This window comes from Dromaius novaehollandiae, chromosome 6, assembly GCF_036370855.1.
Source record: "Dromaius novaehollandiae isolate bDroNov1 chromosome 6, bDroNov1.hap1, whole genome shotgun sequence".
Lineage (NCBI taxonomy): Eukaryota > Metazoa > Chordata > Aves > Casuariiformes > Dromaiidae > Dromaius > Dromaius novaehollandiae.
This window is the reverse complement of record NC_088103.1, coordinates 36,441,561-36,462,412: the sequence shown is the minus strand read 5'-3', so window position 1 is coordinate 36,462,412 and position 20,852 is coordinate 36,441,561.

Below are 20,852 nucleotides of genomic sequence, written 5' to 3'. Positions count from 1 at the left end.
TCATAATCACTACTATAACACCAAACACCTCATCTTCCTGATTCCTTTGCTATTCCTCACTCTATACATGCCTAATTCCTTTTAGATGCTGATGTGGGACAGGATCTGACAGCATCGCAAATCCGTTATAGCCGCACAGCTTTCCTTGTTCCCACGATCCTTTTAAAATTCAGATGGTTTTAGGAAACCACCTTTCACCTATCTTCTCAATGAATCACTGTGAACTCCTAATACGTATTCTGGCTCACCTTCTTCAGATGAAAAACTAAACATGGTTGTGGTCTTCTGGGTCAAATCATTTATTGACCTTAAAGGAAAACTTTGGCAACCTTTCTCCCTCTCTTGAAATGGAGACCAAGTGTCTTGTAATGCTCATGACAAATACATGCTTTCCAACTAAGACACAGAGTGGCATATTCCTTCACATATTCATGTGTTTCCCAACTCTAAAGGCACCCATCATCATTATATAGTGTACAGAAAGCCAGCAACAGATGATAACAGAAACAGTTTCACTGAGTTAAATACCTGTTTAACATCTGGAGAGACACAGCAATAGCTTGTCAATACTAAGTCCTTACATGCTCATGAGTGTCACACCACAGACCGAGACACCAGGTTTCTTCCAGGCTGATGTTCCCAGAAGTGCCCTGAAGTCAGTGGAATTCCTCCCTGGTGAAGCAGCTCTGACTGGGAGCTTAGAAGTGATGTGGGACTGTGATGATGGAGATGATGTGTACTGAAGGTCTGATCCCAAACCCTTCTCCTTTTGCCCAGCTGATCCTTTTTAACGTCACTGACTGACTCCCTTTGGTCAGTGATGGACAGTATCTATTTTGGTTTTCTTCACTTAAATGTCAAAGTGTGTGTGTGTGTGTGTATATATTCTTATTTAAAGATATATATATATATATACATATAAATATGTACATATACATAAAAATGTACATATACATATATATATATCTTTAAATAAGAAAGCAAGTGGCTCATGCAGAGCCATCTGGAGGGATGTAAGGATTGCTTTGTCTCTTCCAGAGCAGCAGACAAAAGGTCATAGACTTCAGGTAGAGCAGAAAGGAGAAAGAGATTTCCTCAAGGAGCTGCAGAGAGGCTGGGAGAAGTGGGTACAGAACACAGCCAAACCTCTGCGGCTGCAGAAAGAAAAACCTTCTCAGAAGGAGATGAAACTTCTCAGAGTTTGTTGCACCGTGAAAAGCCACTGAATTGATGGCAGCCACACCATGAATTGGCTTGGACCAGCCTTCCAAAGACAGAGTGAGCAGGGGAAGAAGTGTTTGCAAAGCCTTTTAACACTGTCTCATCAAGTTGCTTTGAGTTGTCTCTGCTTTACAAAGTTATTTGCTCTAGTTTATATTCCAGTAAAACCTGACTTTTGGGTTTTAAGGCATTTAGAGGAGCTGACTGTAAAGGAAAGAGCTAGATAAATCCATCACGAATGTTTGTCTGGTTGAGATCCTGTCAGACAGTGGGATGCTCTGTGGCTCTGCTCTATTTTGAGGGGAATTAGTGTAGGGGCAGTGCTGCCCTTGGGGCAGCAATGTTAAACATCCCACCAGTTCACTGGTGGGCTGCAGAAAGCATGTGAGCTGCAGCTCTGCACTGGCAAACCGTGAGGCTCAGAGCTGTAGGCCATCCTGCTGCAGTCACAGGGAATCAGAAAAGTTATTTAGAAACTTTTTCACATGGATGACTCCCGACTGCTTTTCTTAGAACATGAATCACAAAGTCCTTCCTAAGATAGGTACCAGCCATCATAAATAATGTCAAGAGAGTGCAGGGAAATATTGAGATCACTACGCAAAGGAAAAACAAACTTAGCTTGTCTAAATCATACACAGTCCAGGCTGTCTTTAGATCCAGGTGTTTTTTATTCAGTTAGAGACAGCAGAGGGGAAGTGGGGGGAGAGCACCGAGATGATTTTTGGCATGAATTTGGATTGTCTGTCTCCAGTTTTCAGCAGTGTGTTGTCATAGATGCTACTTTATCACTTCCATAAGACAAAACAAGGACAGGGTTTTTTAACTTATTTATTTTCCTTCCCCCTTTACTTTCAGTAACAGTTTCTGTACTTGAATCCTGCTCCCATTTTTCTGACAGTGAAACATCCTACCTCCTTCAGGCTAATTGGTGCTCTAGCAGCAGGAAATCATGTGCGAAGACAGCAGAATTCCCTGCCTCTTCAGCATCTGCAGTCTGGTTACATATATAATTTCAATATGAAGTTTAGATGTGATAAGAGTAAGTCTAGGTAGTAATAGGTTGAAATAAGCACAGGGCTATCAAAGCTTGAATAGTTTTATGGTTTGACTTAAAGTTGCCAGCCTTTTAAGAGCAATGATAAAGAACATGCTTAAAAGTAAGTCCTTTAAAAATATATATAAAACAAAACCACAATTTTTGTAATGTATCTGTGTAAATACTGGCTGGCAGAGTTTACCAAATTATTTCCTTGTAAGCTGTACATATATGGTATGTATGTCTCTATCCGTAATCTCAAAGCACCATATATATTTGTGTGAGCCAACCTTCTCAACATCTTGATGAGGCAGATACGATACTCAACTCGCTTCACCTCAAGGTGAACATCCAGCTTAATGAAATTATTACCAACAGATGACGTGCTTAAAATTCTCTGTATTCAGTAAATTACTTAGAGGCATTCGTAGGTGCCTATGAAGGCGTGGGATGCGAGAGCTCCATGTCTTTTCAATTCGGAGCAAGGCCTCGAGGCTGTGTCTCTGGGTACCTCGTAGCCATGTGTCAGTCCAGGCTCCTTGGTGCAGTGGAGCCAAGGCAGTTCTTCTGCAGAGCAGGATTTGTCAAGTTCAACGCTGATGAACTCCAGCTTCTCCGATGCTCCCCATGTACATGCTTATTATTATTACATATTAGGCTCATCAAGTTTGAAATTTCAGGGTTGATAATTATTAATATGTTACTGTGATGAATATAATGTTGTCTGAAAGGCTACTTCCCATTCATAACTGGGAGTCATATATTTCCAGCTTAACGTGGGTGTGGACATAAATCTATTTTTCACACTGTCCAGAAATTTCCTCTTTGCTGTAGGCTCAAGATTTGTTCTATATCACCTTCTGTCTGTAACCTGCTCTAAGAACCTGCAGATATTGAGGACTAGTCAGGGCAGCCTGCAAACTCCCTCCTTTCTTCATGAAATTGCTTCTTCCTGGCTCCCAGGCTGGGTGCTGTATGCCAGAGAGTAGGGAATCCAGAGTTTCAGTCATTTCAGCAGCAGAAATTGCTGAAGTCATGTTCGATTTCTGATCTGTAACCCCCTTAGCTACATCCACAATGCACCGAGATCCACCAGGAGCATCCTCTCAACCTTCTGTCATCTTTTCTGCTGTTGATGGGGCAAAGTGGATTCGAAAGCTATGTTTGTGAGAATGGTTTATAGACAAGAAGATGGATGTCATCACCCCACAATAAATTCCTGGCTGCATCATGCTGTGTTGTTCCACTGCCTTCCCCGTTAATTCATTCCCATTATCACCCAGGGCATCCCTTCCCCCTTCTCCTCCTCACTCTGCTCCTGAAGCCCTGATCTGCATTTAGTAAATAACGGACAAAATGAGTTCTCATCCACCTGACTAACGCTTTGGGTCTGAAATGAGAAAGTCTCTGTTGATGATGCAGTGCCCAATTTAAAGCAATATCACCTGTCAGTTTGATAAAAGGCACAGGGAAAATATCCCATCTTGGGCAAGGGGGAAAAAAAGTGTCATCTAAAATAGATGCTAACCTTAGGAAAAAAAAATACACAAACAAATGGCTGGGAATTGTTTTTATGGTTCTATTCACTGGCGCTAGTCCTTGCAACATAAATTACTGTTTATTTGTGACTCAAAGTGCACAGCCAAGAGAGAAGCTAGTAGGCCAGCAAGCACCCAGACTTGCTTGTGGTGCTTTTTAGTCAGAGCCAGTGAAAAGATCAGTCTGAAAGGTACATTTACAGAACCTGGCCTTGCCTGTCTCAGCCCTTTGATCTTTCTTTCTGTCCCAGAGTGATTCAGTATATTTACCTTTTTTCCTTGCTCTCTGAGCTTTTGCTTATGTTTCAGCCTATGGAAACGTGAACAGGGTCCTGCTTACTTGTTTCTTAAATAACCATATTGCTTAATACACCAGCTTTGTTTCTCTGTGTGCTGTGCTGCAGCAGAGCTGTTTCAAGGAGAACATGTGGCTCTGGAGATAGTGTTGATAGTTTATGCACAGCCTTTTCACTTTGAGTTGCAGATTAGGTTACAAGATGGTCTTTGACATTTGAAGACAATTCACTACCCCATTTGAAATAAATCTGGTGAGCACCATCCATTCCTTGGGTGGTAGAGCTGCAGACTGTTGTTCTTGGGTTGCAGAATGGGAATAAATGCTGGCAAAGGCAATGCAGCAAAGTCACGTAGCAGGACACGGAATGCACAGAGCTGACCCTCTGGTTCTCGGTCCATCTGATCTGTCCATTTAGCTGAAGCGTCTGGCGAGGGCAAAAGAAACACAAAAGCCATGTGAAGGTTCTGGGACTTAACAGTTACAGCATGGCCAAGTCAGGTCTCCCTTTCATAGCTTGGCCAGACTGTTGCGATGGAAGACAAAACTCTTCTCAGGTCTAATTTACAAGGGAGAATGTGGTGTTCTGCAGCATGTGATATCGTGATCTACGAGGTTGTCATCTCCCTTGAGCTGACGAAGAAAAAGATGGCAACAGCTGTGAGTAAGAAAATGTGTATTAATTGGAAAGTAAGCCAGTGAATTTATTCTTAACAGATGCCAGGTAAATATGTTTTCACCTCCCTAGGAATGGCAAAGCATTGAAAGAGCAAGAGATCCAAATCCTATGCCCCATAAAGAGGGGATAATTCAACCTAGAGTAGTCCGAAGTTTATTGGCAGAGCTGTGTTTTGGACTCGGGCACTGAAATCATTCTTATCATTATTTGTTAGCTATTAGTCTGCATCAAGGACAATCTAGAAACTTTTACTAATATGACATGAATTTGAAACTGGACATGAAATCATAGTTATGTTTTAATGACAAGATTTTTGACTGGAAATAGTCAAGTGCTGTTCCAAAACATCAGTATAAGAAAATAAAATGACACTTCATTAATAAAGCCCACTAGAATTCTCCAATAGAAAGAATAGAGGCATGTCCAACTAAATACACTATGCCCTCACAGAGTGCAAATAAATCATGACTTCTCCCAGGGGAATGCTGTAATGAAACAGTTTTCCATGATTTTGAGGTGGACTTCGGAGTCATCACTGAAGAATCTTTCCCTGAGATATCCAACATAGGATTTGCATTAGGCATGGGACATTTTAAGAGCACAGGCAGTACTGGGCTTATAAATCTCTGGATGCTATCAAAAGTTTATATTTTGATGTCTTGCAATAGCCAGGAGCTAGTTTTATGTCTTCTCAGTGCAGAAGGGTGCAAAGATCATCAGTTCTGTAATGGGGTTTTGATCCTTAAGGTAGCTTAATTCAGGATTATCTAAAAGTTCAGGCATTATGCTAGGCGTCAGCCAGCCAAACTCCAGTTTGTATTTCTCATAATTCTTCTCAGTCTGGTTCCCCTGACGATGGCACTATATTAATTGCCATTCTAGAACCTTATCTCAATCTCACTGAATTCAGTAGGAGTTTTCTACTGGACTCAAAGAGCTTTGAAACAGATTCTTACTTTAGATATAGTTAAGCTTTGTTAAGCATTGTACTTTAACCTGAGAGCCATCTTATAATTTGCCTCCAAGTGGATCATTTGTTTTTGTTGTTGTTCTTTGCTTGTTTTTCCTTTTAATTCTCAAATAGCTGGGATTTGACCTATAAGCAAGTACTTTGTTTCTTTTCTTGAAAGAAGTGTAGCAAGGTGGTGGCAGCCTGAGGAGATAAAAAAGAACAGTAGCTCTGTGGAGTGCTGTTAAGGTGTTTGTGAGATGCTGGGCAGCATATCAAGGAGCAGCAAACCCTGCATTAAGGGCAGTGATGCCTGAGAACATAGACTGGAAGTCACTTAGAGCATGGGAGTGCTTCACAATGTAAGTTGCCCAGTGTGGGGAGGGACATTTAGAGCTTGCGAATCACAGGGAAGTGTTAAATATATTCATAGCTGTCTCACCCTCAGGGTTGAAGTTTTGCTCCGAAGCCAGTTTGAGTTTGATTTCAAATGAAAGCTTTTACTCAATCTGTAATGCATTGTGATATCCAGCAGGTAGAAGTCATAGAGGGAAATTGCTTCCTGCAATGATATATGATTCATTCAGTCACATCTCTGAGCTATTTAGGGGAAATTATCCATGGGATTGTATCATTAGTTTAAAAGCTGCCTCAATTGTTTTTGTCAGGATAATTTTAAGCCACGCAAGAGTATTGGTTAGAAAAACATATTTGAAAAGGAGTCTAACTCCTTCCATATTGCTCCAATCTGGTTTTCAGGTAATGTTTTCCTCTTCATTTGTAACCACTCTATTGGTGGGTGGTGAGCAGAGTTCTGTCTTTGAGTTGGCCAGTGAGTTCCCATCTGGATACAGCTACTCTTGGACCCAATTTTCACAGGCTTATACTTTAGCCACTGGCCTTGTCTGTCCTTGTTACGTTTAAAAGGATCACAGCTTTGGAAATTTCCAACCACTGTCCTAACTAATGGCAAAATTCATGAAATAACAAAGCAGTAGCAAAGGAAGAACCCTGTTCACACTAATCAGCAATGTGGGCTTCTTCCAGGGGAGTTTGTTTAGTCAGAAATTCCAGAGAAAGTCAGAAAGGAAATTTAGACCAAAAGAAAGATGAAACTACTCAAAACTAGAGATACTGAACACAAGATAAGAATGTTGGAACATCAAAGAGATGAGAATTGGTGAAATACGAAGCTGGAGAGCAACTGAAAATTTCTCCTTGAGAAAAGCTCTGTACATCAAAGAGAAGACTGAATTAATAATAATGATGAATAGCAATGTGGCCTAAAGACTAAAGGAAAGGCAATGTCAACAGACACGAAGGAATGAGGAGACTTCCTGGGTCAGCTTTGGGAAGTCACTTTAGCTCCTAGCAATAAAATGAGGTAGCATGACTATGCTGCACAGATGAAGTACAGTCTATAAAGAGCTTGAAGTGTCTGAGTACTGTGGTAGTAAGTGCCCTGTATTGCTAGGTGGGATCCATGATTTTAGCTAAAAAACATTAATGTTCAGAGCTCTTGCTCTGTCCACCATGGACTCAAAGCTCTACATCTCAGAATGTAGATTTTGTCTTTAGCTTTGTGCTCTTTACTTTGTCCTTTCATTACTTTGGTTTCTCCTTTGAAACCTGGAGGTATGTTACATCTATTAAGGTAAAACTGTTAGGGTTTCTGTTCTGGGATTGAGGACCTGGACTGGCAGGTGCTATAAGAACCATCAGGCAGGGATGACAGAATTTACTCACCTAATCACAGTGATCTTGAGGCACATGGCAGGGTCAGTAGCAATGCCAGAAATGATCTGTAGTAACTGCTGTGAGGGCAGATATTGAAGAGGGATCCATCTACCTCAGCCGTAGCAAAAGCCAGATTTAGCATCTCTTGTATAGCCCAGCTGAGCTTGCTCTCACTTCCTTGACCAAAAAGCTCTTCACAAACTTGGTAATTGTCAGGTAAATAGATAGAATTCCAATACTTCTAGTCCCAAATTGCTCTTCTTGTTTGAATAGTAAAATTAGATGTTTTCATTATACTCTGAAGCCATGAAAATGATCCAAAGCAATGTGACATATGTTCACTTAGCAGGAAGCTACAGCCACAGGTATAGTGGACTGCATTTGTCACAAAGAGGGAACATAAGACACTGTCATGCACTGCTGGAAATCTGAGCACTTTCTGAATGAAGTCTGTAATAGAAAAACAACACTAATGTATAAAGTTTGAAAGACACATAGTGGGAGCAAACAACTCTGATGCAAGGGGCATTTTCTTGTGACTTTCTAAATTTTCAGCAAAGGGTGCTTAATAGTCACTCTTCCCATCCTGAAAGAATTGTAGATCATCAGACCACAGAAGACTGTACTTTGAATTTTTATGCAGGCAAAAGTGGAAGGGATTTAGAAGGTGGAATTTACTTTCTAATAAGAGTTTGGAAATGAACCATTAATATTTTTCTTCTCTCTGTCCTCTAGTATGATCTGTCAGGATCTGTTAGGGCTCATTAAAAATGTTGGGCATATAGAAAATGTTTTTCTGGAATTGTTGACATCAATCAGAGAAATAGCTAATGAGCAAAGTATTTGAAATTGTGAAATATATTTGCCCCAAAGGACACATCTGCATAATTATGCATAGAGTCAAATTTCCAGAACTAACTCCAAAGTGTGCCTGAAACTATTGGAAGATGCTGAACAAAAATTCTGATGCAAACAGTACCATACTCAAGGAGTTGTTGAGGTCTGGAGAGAGAATGACTCCAGAGACTCAGCTTTGGAATGACTCATTAAACACCTTCTCCAGACCTCTGGATTTGCTTGGATATCAGTTAAATCTGACCTTTGCAATTTAAGATCTTCTCTGATTAGAAAGGATGGGACATAAATGCGGTCTGTTCAAAGTTTGGATTTTATCCACCTGAAAAGGAGGGACATCCAAAATATCATCCAGGATAATATCCTAGACTTCCTTCTCTGCTGTTGCCAATGAATTAGCATCACTGTAACCTTCAAGGGGGATCAGTTGCCTAAAAAAACACATCTAGGATCATTCTGGATGTCCTAGGGCATCCACCTGCCTTCCAGCTGCCAGCAGAACACATCTCTGATGGGTAAGAAAATCATATCTGGCAGCCATCTGCAGGTGTGGCACATCTGTATTGGTGCAATTGAATCCTAGTCCTCTCACAGAGCATTTGGAAGTAAATCCTGTTCCCTCACATATAAAACCTACATAGCCTTGCAAAAACACAATTCCCTGTCCCCAGAGCTGGTGGTGTTAGTCAGGAAAAAGAAAGTTGTTTCAGGGGAAGGAGTCCTGCCTGCAGATCACAAATGCTAAATTAGAGTGTCCCTTCAATGGATGCTCTGAATAAAACCAGCCAAAAAGAGTCATGATTTACAGCTGTCCTAAATCTGTGTAACCCTGATATTATTGATGTCATCAGAGTTAAATTCATCTCACTGTGTTTTAGTAGGGTCCATTTCAAAAGAAAGTAGATGAAGTTTCAGCATAGCTAAGGGAAAAAAAGAAAAGTCTGTGCAACAACAAAATGTTATCAGAAGACAAGAAATCATGCATTATATTCCTGTTCTTTGCTGTGCTCCTTGCAAATGAAACTTTACTGTCCGGATATTGTGCTCCATCCTGCTCACAGGATAGAGAAACTGATACTGTAAAAAGATTAAAGTGGAAAAACCTATGGGAAGAAATGTCCCTAAGAAAGCCATTTTCCAAGCTCCTTCTTGGGGAGACACTTTGCGGAAGACTGAATATTCTAAATATATTGTCTGTGAGCTCTTAGAAGAAGAAGTATTGGGAGCCTGACTAATGTACATGTTTTTAATGTACATGTTTTGCACCGCTTATGACCATCCTCAGTAGAGTTTACCTTTAAAAACCTTCAGTACATTGTTTCCATGTTAAACTGTAAGAGGCCTTTTTCCATCTAAGCACTGTTAAGTAGTGATCTTGGATACAAGGACACTAGGCTTCTGGTATTGATGGAGAAGAAATCCTGTCATCTCTGTATGGCTTGTTATTATCCCTTTTCTGTGATTTTCCTGACTGCATGACTTTGTGAAAAATTATCCACCTGCAGCTCAGAAAGGCAATATCCATTCCATCCTCCAGAGGTAAAACATTTTAGCAGAGAAGAGTACTCCATCTTAGCTGGGGTTGCTTTGGCATCAATAAGAAGCATGTGTCTTGTACATCTACCTAGTCCAACGCATCTTAAAAGGCAAAAGGGTGAACAGAGTTACTCGTATTCATAGATAACTAACGCTCAGCACAAATATTACAGTTTATGAGAAAAGATGGACTTCTGATTTAGGATTAAACATAACATGAGCCTGACTAGTTTATTCCCAAATGTCGAATAGAGTCATACCTTGCAATGCTGTCAAATCAACATAAGAGTGTTTTTCTTCTATCCTGAATCTAACTGGGCCATTGCAATTAATTAGAGAGTTCATGCTGCACTTTTAAGAGACATTCATTCAATGCTTGATCACACTGGGCAGTTTGGGATGAGAGGATGGCTTCTAAGCCATAGGGATAGCTCACATGAAAGACATTCCCATAGGAAAAGTAACTCTGAGAAGTGCTTAACAGAATGTGGATGACTTACGTATTTGGAAGATGCAGGATGTATGGTGATTGACTTGGCAGGACCCAAGGAAGAAGATGATAAGTGAACACCAAATACATGGAGATGTCGCAAATGTGCAAATGGGAGTGATAGCAATGTTTCAGCGTAATCCTTCTTGAGAATGGTGTCATACCCCCGATATATACTGAACTGGTGTCTGCCTTTGCTCTATACTGCAGAAAATATACAGGCAATAAGAGAAAATATTAGCGTGTGTTTGTATGTGAGAGAGAGTGAGAAAGAGAGGGACTACAAACCAATGACCTTTAGTGGATGGAGTCAGAAGCAATCCAATTCACATCAAAAGATCAACTGAATGTCAGAAGCTTTCCAGAGTGGCAAAAATGTTGGAAATTCCCCTTTAGCTCATGCTTTTGGCTTCATAAGCGGGAGGATTTCAGCACCATGCCAATAACTCCCTAAAGTTCTGGTGAACCATGCTATGGGGGGAAAAAATCCCAATTTCTGGACAATAGTGATTTTGTAGTCAGTATATCTGCATCTGGTGAATTTACAAATATCAATGTGATTTTAACAAAAAGGATATATATACTTTTTGGTGTTACCAAAATCCAGAGACCTTCCCATCCTCATTTTGAGGGAGCAAATTTCCTACGGGTCACACTTTTACCCTGTATCATGACAATTTGGGGTTAAGGGTAGTGTGTTCCAAGTTTGTTTCTTTTTTCTAAATCCACATACACCATAAAAGTGGTCTGTAAAAGCATGAATGCTTGGCCAGTCCTTCCCGTTCCATTTCAGCTTCTTCCTCTAACACTGCCTTAAAAAGCTGTTTTCCTGAGATATTTGTTCTATAGTGCATTCTCTTTTAGGCTTTTTTTACACAGATGCCTGTGAGTAAATTATTTGAAATTCTGAACTAGACAACACCAACACAGAACAAACCGGTATCACCTGCTCTTTCTTGCTCTTGCTTTGATGCTGGGCTGAATATGCCCCTCAACCCCTTTCTCATCAGAACTGCCTTCAGTTCTGAGAAAACTGCAGCTGTGGGAGCATCTGGGTACTGTTCAAGTATTTTTTGATAGGAAAGTTTTCTACAAGAAAATGCAGGTCTGACTAATTTCACAGACAAGTCTTGACTGCATAGAATTTTTCTGCACTTTATTTCTATGAGGCTCAGGAGCAGCGTTTCAGTTTCATGATGTAATATCCTGCAATTCAGTAAGCACAATCTAATCTAATCCTTCACAAGCACTTTGATAAAGGCAATTTGATGTTTCCAAGAAGTCTGAAACTTTTGTTTCCTGGAAAACCTCAAAGTATCAACTTTTTGGTCAATTTTGGGAAGAACTCAAATGTGGAAATGCTGGCATTTTCACTTAGAGTAGAAATTCTGAGTTTTATTCAGCTGTAACAAGGGTGGATGAATCCTATACTGATATTAAATGAAATTCTGATGCCTTTTGAGATCTGAAGGGAGCTGTGGTTAGGTTTTTTTATGCAGATAAAAAAAAAGGACGATGACTGAGATATAATTAACTACAGGTCATACTGATGTCTACCATCACAATTGTCAGTTTACTAGTTTGTTTGCAGCTGGAGGAACCTGGGAGAGATATCAGCATCTGACGAATGTTTAAAGGTCCCAGCTGCACTCTTGGCTCTCTTGCTACTGCCTCGCATTTGCCTCAGTTGCTGCCTGCAATTATTGCCAGCAACCGCTTTGTGGTGGGAGGTGGAATCTGTGCGGGAGGGAATTGGAGAGCCAAGCTTGGAGCTAAAGGCAAATAATCTTGCTCTGTCGTGTGCAGTGGTACACTGTACACTAGTAAATTCTGGATTTCTGGCAGGGCTACAGTATCTCTAAATTGGTTTTGGTGATGCTGGAAAACTTGTTTCTTCCTCTGTTCAAGTTACTTGTCTCCAGCTGAAGCAGGAGCTTAGTGGACAGGTTCAGAAAGAAACAAAGGTCTTTCCCTGTGTTTTCTTAGCATCTGTTCAATGAGAATCCTTTGGTAGGGAGGATTAAAAAAAAAAAAAAAAAAAAAAGTTCAGTATCAGAAAGCTTTTTCTACTTGTTTGGGCTGCAGATTCAGACAGTTAAACATCTTTGAGTTAAAGACATTCTAGATGTTTTCTAAGGGCAATGTCCCGAGCTCCCAGTATATCTCATTTGTCTGTATTTTTGGACCTGGGAATGATTTGGATCTTCTATGGCTCCTAGCCAAACTGGGGTGAGACCTGAACATGCGTCATCTCTCCTTACCATGACATGCTGGTTCCCATGGTAAGGGAGTTCACACATGGGGATTGGAAAGAAGCCAATTTATCTTCCATCCGCTCCCCTATCTGGAGCATCAAGGGACCACAATCTCAGTGTGTGCCTGAGTTTCCTTTTTAATCTAGACATAGCTATGATTTCTCAAAATTCATCTCAGAAATCAAAAACTTTGTCACAGATCTGCTTTTGTTAATTCTTCTATTCAATTTAAGCAGAACCAAATCATGATTGCATGCACCACGGTGTTCCCCCCACCCCGCCTCCTGCAATGGCTGCTTCTGTAACCTCTAAAGACCTCAAAGATTAGCACTATTTACATTATACAACCTGCTTTTCCCCCACATTAGGGCTGGACTAGTCCCTCCAGAAATCTGCTAGATGCTCTGTCCAATACCAAGCAGCTCCTGGCCAGAATATGTTCCTTTTTCACACTCAGGTCATAAACTGCCTATTAAAAGGACATTAAAGCCAAAGGAAATCTATCCAAAGCCTAAAATGGATATTGGGTAAGGCCCACACTAGAGAATATGCTATGTAAGCATGCTCATAAATCATTAAAATTAAGATAGGATCTATCATTAATAAGTAAAGTTCAAGGACAGCCTTTATCTTGTTAAATTATCCAAATTTTGCTGTCTATTAGCATATCATTTAGAATGTAAGAATGGCTGTAGGTTTTTTCTTTTTCTTTTCCATCCTCAGTAATGACATTATGCAGAGTAAGAAGCCTTAGCAACTGTTCTAAGATGCCATAATAATACTGGAATTATTCTTTGGGGGAGGTCGTTGCATTAAGCAGCAAGTAATTAATGGTAAATTACACTAGAAAATCTTGGAAAAATGACAAATTACATACTCTCTTGTACTCCCACCCAACAAGTCTCATGTAATTAACAATATTAAGATAAATATGAGGGGAATTATTAATGATGAGATTAACTTCACATTATAGTGGAAACATGTATTTCTTCTATGCATGTGGTAGGAATTGAGAGTTAGTTGTAATTGCTAAAAATATCTGACATTACAGCTTCATGGAAATTCACTGCAGAACTATTGATTATTCTGAAATGCATGTCATTTGTGTTGTGACTTCTGTCCACACAGATCTCAAGTCACTTGACTAGGTATCCCGGGTAGATTGGGAGAGGTAGAACTGCACGATAATAGGGAAAACTCATTCTGGATAATATGGGTCAGACCCTCGGTAAGCATCAAGCTCCAGTAACCTTGCAATATATCTTAAATTGTTAGCAGTGAAGAGAGCTGCCTACTTAGTGCTATATTCAGCCAAGGTTCATGAGTCAACGCGCCATTAAAATACACACATAAGTAGAGAAGTAGCCAAAAAGACAGAGCAGTTTGTAATAAGAGAAGGTAACTGGGAATATAGGAATAGGAAAATAGGAAATGAAGAGTGGTATTATGCCCAGCTGAAATTTCAAAGGGAATAGATGGAAGCAGCAGATCAATTTCTCCTTTTGAGTTTGTCCTGAACAACAATAGTACTTGCCTTGTGCATTTGCTCTGTGTCTGGAAACTTTCAGGTGTAGAAGGCAATGTGCAGATTATCCTTGAATTCAGAAAACTTGGTTTCAATTCCTAGCTCTGCTTTGGTCTCTTTGTGCCTCATTTGCCCCACCTATATCAACTAATAGCCTGATCTCCATTCCCAGGCACTTCAAAGTCTGTTGATAATATGGAATTGGGTATGTGTTTTTATCTTTGTTCCCATAGCAACATCAGGTCTGATAATGTCTGCTGGAGGGCTACTCTCTCGAGGAAAGATCTATGTCTCCCAAATCACTAACAACATTTCTTCTATCACCTACCTGCTCCCTGAGTCTTCTGCTTCCCTGTGAATCTGCTTGAATCCTGTTTAACTTCTGGGATCTGACAGGCTATAAGAGGAGACTGCACCTGCATTTGCCTTGAAACAGGTCCTTGGCATAGTGACTTTTAATTTGAATATGAACAGCAAGTAAAGAATTTGGTGTCAATCAAGAGCATTTTGCTTGGTAAAACCTTAAACATGAAGAGAGAAAATTGTGTCTGCTCTAACACAAAGGCAAATGGGGAATACTTTTAAATCTTGTCTCATTTGACCTTGCTGGCACATACAGAGGAGCAATCACCAGAGCTTCTAGGTTAATTAATCGAGGCTCTCAGAAACGCAGATTCTTAATGGCTTCAGATGCCTTTCACCTTTCCTGTAGGTCCTGGTTTGAATCCAGCTCAAATCAGTAGGGATGGAGGGTGTGGCGGACAGATGAGTGAACTTTTGCCTTGAACATTTCTTGGTACATAAGTTGCAAGCGAACCATAACCCCGAACAAGCCATCTGTTCCCAGCGGAAACAGGACTGAGCTGCTGCGACCCCTGAAATGGTCTCCCTGCAACCATTCGGGACACACCGAGCCTGCGCTGAACCAGACCACGATCGGGCAGAGACTTTGGGACCTGGACTGCAAATTACTGCCGCTTAGCACAACTTTTATAAAAGTTGCTTAGCATGAGTAGCTAAATTTGCTGAAGCCTTAGGCCGCACTCCCTAGTTCAGTGGGAAAGGGCCCCAGAGCTAGTGCAGGCTGGAAAGATAAGGGAGTTACGAGCAGTTTGCATTCCTATGCGTCACACTCCGGGAGGGAGGATGTCAAGGCTTTGAAATAAGGCCTGCTTGGGCGCCAGGACCCAGAGAAACAAAGCCTCCCCTCACTGCTGAAACAGTGTTAATTAGGGGGGTCTGGATTGTATCCTCTTCATCAGGACCTTGGAAGATAACACTGTAAGTGTTAATTGCTGGAACAACACCTGTTTGTCAAGGCCCTGAGAAAGAAGGGCAGAGTAAAGGTAAGGGAGAAAAGTAGCCCGCCCAGGAACAATGATGAGACCCAATAAGGGAGCAGGAGACCCCAGACCCAAAGATTACTATTGGTCTGAACTGCCGCATGAGGGGAGGGAAACTTAATTTGAAAAGCTATAATTGCCCAGGGTTTTTCCTTTTTTTTTTTTTTTGGGGGTGGGGGGGGAACTCGCTCTCTTGCTCTCTCGTCCCTTGTCGGAGGCACCCAGCTTGAGCTGTGATTCGAGCGGAGTCAGCGGAACATCATCGGCCTCGGAGTGGTGGTAGCTAGCTTCTTCTCTCCTTTTCCAACTTTTCTCTATCTTTTCCCCTTACCCTTGTTCTGTTCCCCGCTTCCCTTCGCCTCCCCTTCGCTTTTCCCCCCACCTTTTCTCTCCACTCTGTGGAAAATAAAGCTAAAAGGTTGTACGATATTTGACCGGTTTTAGCGTCTTAATCTCGTCCTTGGGATCGTAACGAAACCCCCCCCCCCGATATTGGATCGGGACAGAGGGATGCAAGTGGCTTTTGCCTGCCTTGTTCAGCAGTGACAAGAACCTGTGACCTTAGCTGAGTTTCCATTTCATTAGGCACACACAGGTTTAATATCAGAGCCATGATTAGCCATCTCAGTGGGCAGGTTTGGGCAGACTGTGTGTGGATGCACAAATACTAGAGGGAGTCCCTTCAGGTCATGCTGGAGGGAGGCTAGTCCATGACTGACTGGACACATAAGGTGTCACTGTGTGCTTTGTACCTGCTGTTATTTTCCCTTGCTTTCTCTCTCGCTTTCTCCCTCTGTGAGGGAAAGGGGAATTAAAGGGATATCATTTTCTCTGTCAATCAGGTAGACTGGCGTGTCTCATGAGAACTCAACTGCACTCAAAGTCACTCAGCTTATTTTCTAGCCATAAAAATAATAGAAGATGGTTTTACTCTTGAAATATATTTCCCTTTGATTTTTTGGCAAATATAAGGACACTTTGGTGCCTTTTTCAAGGGAAAATAGTTATCTCCTGAAAGTAGAAGTGTCAGTCTGTGCTGGTCTCCATGGATTTTTAAAGCTTTGCTATGGAGTCTGTATCTTCTGATATATCTGTGCAGTGTCTGCCACAAAAGGATGCTGTTCCTACTTAGGGTCTGCAAGTTGGCCCCTGAAGGAACTACAAGAGTAGTGTATCATCATTTAATGTAATTTTCTATATTTCCACATGGGTAAACTGTACTTCTGACAAACTACACCCCTTTATTAGGATTTTAAAAATCTTCATACAGCCTGAACCAAGACAGATGCAGAAGTAAGGAACCATTAGAAGAAACAGAGAAGACCATGGGAAGTAAGAGGCAGCAATAATTGGGTACTTCTCATACAGTATCCAGTTAAGTTTTTTAAGCCTATAACTTCAAGGTTATATGCAAGCAAGCATGCTTCTTGAGAATATTTAATGTAGTTTTTCACTTGTTTGATGTAGTAGCAAGACCATTTTTCAGCTGTCTCCGACGGTTACCTCTTGCATTTTTTGCTGCCCAAGGTGGTCCTTTGTTCTCTATTACTGTTGGATTTCCCTGGATATTTTTAGTTTCTAATGCAAAAATCTGAGGGTTTGGGAATGTATGCATAACTGACGCCTAGCATTTTTATGGGAACCCAAAAGGTTTAGACACTGAAGTCCTCAGGAAATGCAACACTATTCATGAAGACCTCCACAGTCAGCTGAACTCTCAAATGCTTACCTCGCTCAAGCCCTGGTTTGTTGTGCTCATCGCTAATAATGACTGAGAAGACTCAGAGAATAATGATTTTTCACCACGTCTACAGAAGTGCTGCTTTAGCAACTGTAACTTCTACTTTAAAAGAGGATGTCATCAATGCAAAGGGCAGGTCTATATTTCTCTGTGACTAGAGCAGCACCATTATTGTCCAGAAAAATGATAGAGGAATGGATTTACTGTTTTAAGGGCTCCTCAATAAGTCATTGGTTTCAGTGGCGAAGCATCTTCCTAATGTATTTAGGAAGCAATCAGTCACCAGAAAATACATTCCGTACATGAAAGTGAGCCTTTGGGTCTCTGCCCAACTCAACCAACTGACCTGACAGGTCTCAGTAAGGTTAGTCTGACATTGCTCATCTCTGACATTAGGGGTTTTTGGTGGCTTCAGAAGCAGGTTGGAAATACCAGTTCCAGCAAGACACAAAAACAGCCCTGAGACATCTGAGAACACCCTGCACAGAGAAAGGGAATTGATCAGTCTGCTGTGGAGAGGACAAGAAGTTGAGGGCTTACATTGCAGTGAGGGAGGACTAGGCTAGACTTTAGGAAAGGATCACTAAAGTTTTGGAATAAATTATCTAAGTGTACTAAGTATAGTTTACTATACAGTCACTGGAGGTTTTGAGACCAGGCAGACCATCATAGACCTGTAGGTCATTATGGTATCTTGAGATGTGCTGAGCTTGTTATGTGCCTGAAAAGGAGCAGTAAGAAAGGAGGATGTCAAGTTTTAGAAAGATGAAGCTGAAGTCTTTTAGCCAGTTCATAGTGCAGCCATCTGAACCTGTTTCCCTAATTGCTTGGCCACAGATCTCATTCCAGGGTGGGACTGAGGAATGGGATGCTCCTCTGCAATCCCAGACCTGTGAAGGGAGGTCAGAAACAGAGGAGAAGAGTGAAGAACGGAGATCCAGGTCCTCATCCTTCCTGCCCTCCCACCCAGCCCAAGCTGGGAGCCTGCTGGACAGTCTTTGTGGCCTCCAGCCACTCCCCAGGTGGAGGTGATGGAAGAGGGCGGTCCACAACCTTGGCTTTGTGCTCCCTGTCTCTACTGGGTGTTGTCCTTTGCAGTAGCGGGTCCACAGTTAAAGCTACGCAGGGTGTCCCACAATCCCTGTAAGAGCTGTTTTTGAGGTTTGTCCTAACCTCGAGATTCTCATGATCACTCTGCAGTTCTCTCTCCTTGATGTTAGTACTTTTCCATCCCTTCCTTTTCCATATGTGGCAGCTCCAGGAATCAGAAATGGGTAGTCTACTTTTTTTCAAATATTTAACCATTTTCTGAAGGGCAGATTTGGTATATAGGTGCTGGATAGTGAATTTAACCACAGGAGATGAGCGAAAGTTAGCACTGATCTGTCCTGCTCTGTTATCCTTGCCCAGTGTTACAGCAGACTATCAGAGAGCTGCGCTCCCTGTCCCTTGTTGGAGGGCAGTAAACACTACAGCTGGTACCAAGTGACTAACACAGAGCACTTGCCACAAATCCTCCGCCATGCTTGAAGAACAAACATCTGCTGCAAACTGATCAGCTCTAAAGTGATCATTTTCTGGGTGGCCTCTGCTCTTATGAGATCTATTTACTTCCCATTCAAAAGAAGTGGCTTTCTAATCTGCACCAAAATGAGAGGTTACATGGTTTTATAAGCTATAATAGCAATCTAATGAAATCATTTCCAAGCTTGAACGTTACTGTTTTGTACGTGTCCTATTTTAGTGAATATCCTGAATTTATACACTAATGGACAATAGTAGAAGAGGAAAGAATGGATAGATAGATATAGAGTATTGCCAACTTAAACTACTTCAGTTTGCTGATTTTGATATTTTTTCTTAAAAATAATCTCTGGAATATTGTTATGACTAACATCAGCTTTCATTTTTTAAAAAAGGTTGATTTTTGATCCTTCACAGTCGCAGTGAAAAGTAGAAGTGTGAACTATGAGCTAAAAGCTACAATGCCTTTTTTTTTAAAGCTGCAATACATGCTTTTTTTTGGCCTTACTCTTTTTAAACTCATGTCATGGTTTTGAGACACATGATTCCCTGCTGCTGAAATCGTTGGATTAAAAATACTGGGTGTGTCAGCAGGCAAAGAGGTATCACTTCTAACAGTCAAGTCTGTTCTGCAGGGGTGTTGTCATATTATTGATTTCTTTTGAAGTCTACATCTTTACTATTGACTTTCCTAGCAGTGAAGATAGTTCCTGTATTTTTGGTATCAGCCCTGCTGGGATCTGGAGCTGAAGCACAAGCCCTTATCCTTTTCACTTGTTTTGCAAGTGTTGTACAGAAGCTATAGTTGGTTGAACAAATTCTGTAGAAACTGGAAAGAGGTCTTTTTTAATTAAAGATTCAATTTTCAATTAAACTCTACATTCATGCAAGAAAACATGTCTTCTAGCTTTGAAAAATATAGTTTTTTGTTCAAAACACTAAAATTCCAAAGTCTGAAATAGTTAAATTAAGAAATTGTGCTGTTCTGGGTGCAGACTCTCCAAGTTGTCATGCTTTTCTACACCCTGTAGGGTGCTGCTCCACTTCTTGCTGCATCTCCTATGATGTCTCTACTCTCATGAGCACCACAATATATAGATTTGTTTCCAGAGAAGCACTAAAGACGCATCATGGAAAATGCATTGATCTCAAGCTGCTTCATTTACAAAGGCATTTGAGGCATTTTAGCTACAGGTCTCATGACGTATCATGAAAGAGCTTAATATCCTTCCCCATATCTTCTTTAATGGTTCCACTGAACACACTAATCTTTCCAAGTAGGTGTTTTCAGTCCTAGGATTTTCTCTTCCATTCTGCTGATCTGACAAAGTTATTTTTAAAGCTTTCTTGACATATTATAAACTTTATGTACTCATTGAGGCTTTTGCTGGAGGCCCATAGTTTGAGAAGGCTGAATTTTGTTCTGCAGGTGTGAGAAAGTTTATTCAGGCTGGTTCTTAGTCAATTTTGTGTCTTGTTAGTTGATGCTTTATCATTTTTTGTACATGCATCTGGAGGGGATCTGCATTGGATCCATTTTTTACAGTGTGAAAAATAAGTAAAATAACATAAACAGTCCCTGAGGGAGCCTTCATCCCTCACACCAGTAGAGTCCTCCATTAGAACTGGTGTGGACCCTTCAGGAGTTGCCAATTGCTCCAGAGGTCTGGTGGAGGGACTTCATCTCTTCAGATAGATCATGCCTTACTTTGCCCAGGAGTACATATTCTGGAAGGTCTGGTATGTATTTGATGTTGTCTACTAATGCCGTCTCTGAGTGTACAGAAGTAGGACTGTGAGGGACAGTCTAAGAACTTCTTTTCTTGGAAACGGCAAGATATTGTTGGTTGTGGAGCACATGCCTTGCAGTATTTGAAATTTCTCTTACATGGTACCAGTCGTGTTAGAAAACTATGGGTTTGCCATAGACAGCTGGTTCAATTAACAGGATTTTGCTTTTACTGGAATCTACTAACCATAATGTAATTGGATCTCCATAAATATGGATAAAAAATTAACCAACTGATGCTGATAAAAGCAAGTATCTGTCAGATACATTCTCCATCCTCCTAAACTACATTCAATTCGTATCATACATGCATCTACATGTTGAGATAACTCTCAA